A 1595-nucleotide genomic window follows, 5' to 3' on the forward strand; every position below is an offset into this window, starting at 1 on the left:
GGGTCGGGGGGATTCTCTCTCTCTTCAGCTCGGCCTTGCTGGGGTGCCGGGGCGCGTTATTAAACCCAGACGCTCCGTCCAGGAATTGGGGCCATGAGGAAAAGATTTACAATTAAGCCAATTGGGGCCGAATACAGCTTTCCAAGTTTGCAGGTGTAAATAATGCCTTGGGTTTTTTATTTTTCTTTTCTTTTTTTTTTTTTACCCTTTCAAAGAGACTTCATTTCACCCCCCCAGCCCCCACCCCTGCAAGATTCTCGTACTTTGAGAGCAAAGTGGGGAGGAGGAAGAGCGGTGGGAGCGAGTTAGGATTTTTCTAGGAGACAAGTTAAAATATGATGTTGGACTCACTTTTATGTCCGTGTATTAATGCCGTGATTAACCGGGACAGGCTCCTCTATTTCATCTCTCCGTCTAGAATTCGAGAATTGTTGGGAGTCCTTGAAAAGCCTTCGGAGGGTGGGTTATGATACTTTTAGTTTTTAGGGAATGAGACAGGGAGATTGAATTATTTATAAACTTTTCTTACTCGTAGAGATTAGGCGAGGGTAGGGGAAGGGGGAGGGGGGCCCCTTTTATTTGGGATATCAGAAGATTGCCCCAACCTGAATCTGGAGAGGAGGGCCTCGCTTTCTGAGAGCAGAGTCACGACCTTTCTCCAGGGCTTCATTTTTAGATCTCCTTAATGTTTGGGGAGCCCTGTATGGGTCCAACTCAAAGGCTATGTTCTGTTGCATTCTTTAAACGTAATAGAATTTGCATGTGTGGCTCTAAAATGTCCTATGCGGTACGGTGTGTACATAGGGACGTTCCAAGTAGCCCCAAACACGAAATTAAATCTCAGGTTAAAAAATGCATTGCAGTCACGCCCCACGGGCGGACTCCCATCTGATCAATACAGACAAGAGTTAAATTTGTTTTGCAGCTACATAGTTACTTCTTTTCTCTCTGAGCAATAAAGTCTGCCTGTTACAAATTACCAGGGAATTGGAGCATATGCTTCCCTCACCCCCGCAACTGTTGTTCAGTATTCTCAGTCTTGCACTAACCCATTCAATAATATATGTAGTATGTGTGTACACAGGCACTTTTCCAAAAAAGTTAGCGATAACATTCCGGGGGTACGAAGAATGGCGTGTTTCTCCCTCTGCATGTAAGGATCGGTGCGCCCTGCGTTGCCACTCTGGAGCCCCCGTCTCGGGGGACGGGGACCCACGGGGACCGCGCGGGGAGGAGGTTTCGCAGCCTCGGTTGCACGCAAGGGCACGGAGTCAAAGCGCCTGACTCCAGCCAGGATAAGGTCATAGGTGTAGAATTAGGGAGGCAGGACTTAACACGTCTGTCCCGCGGCGAAGGGAGAGCAGGCGTCACCCAGCCCGGGATGAAACCCCCGAGCCGCCACCGGCAAGTTTCCAGGCAATGGTGAGGGCAAGGGNNNNCTCTTTCTCCCTTCTTGTTGTCCGCCTTTAAAAAGTTCCCAGCCCAGTGCATATGTTGGGCATAAATAAGAGGGGGGAGAGTGGTGGTGAACGCTGGGTGAACCCGAATCAGCCTTAAGCGGCGCGGGAAGTAGGTGGGGAGGCGGAGGAGAAAGA

General features: G+C 49.7%; 1 long non-coding RNA gene across 15 annotated transcripts in view; it reads left to right on the top strand.

Annotated features, from left to right (window-relative positions):
* The window catches only part of LOC144216320 (uncharacterized), a 15614-nt gene that overhangs the window by 8475 nt on the left and 5544 nt on the right, over window positions 1–1595 (top strand). Inside the window, exon 1 of one of the 15 annotated variants that reach the window (XR_013330635.1) lies at window positions 574–1422. The exons of the other annotated variants lie outside the window; for them this stretch is intronic. This is a non-coding gene — a long non-coding RNA (uncharacterized LOC144216320). Of the gene's footprint in view, window positions 1–573; window positions 1423–1595 lie in introns of those variants that run through there. 15 annotated transcript variants of the gene reach the window in all.

This window comes from Crocuta crocuta, unplaced genomic scaffold (genome assembly GCF_008692635.1).
Source record: "Crocuta crocuta isolate KB4526 unplaced genomic scaffold, BGI_CrCroc_1.0 scaffold692, whole genome shotgun sequence".
Classification (NCBI taxonomy): domain Eukaryota; kingdom Metazoa; phylum Chordata; class Mammalia; order Carnivora; family Hyaenidae; genus Crocuta; species Crocuta crocuta.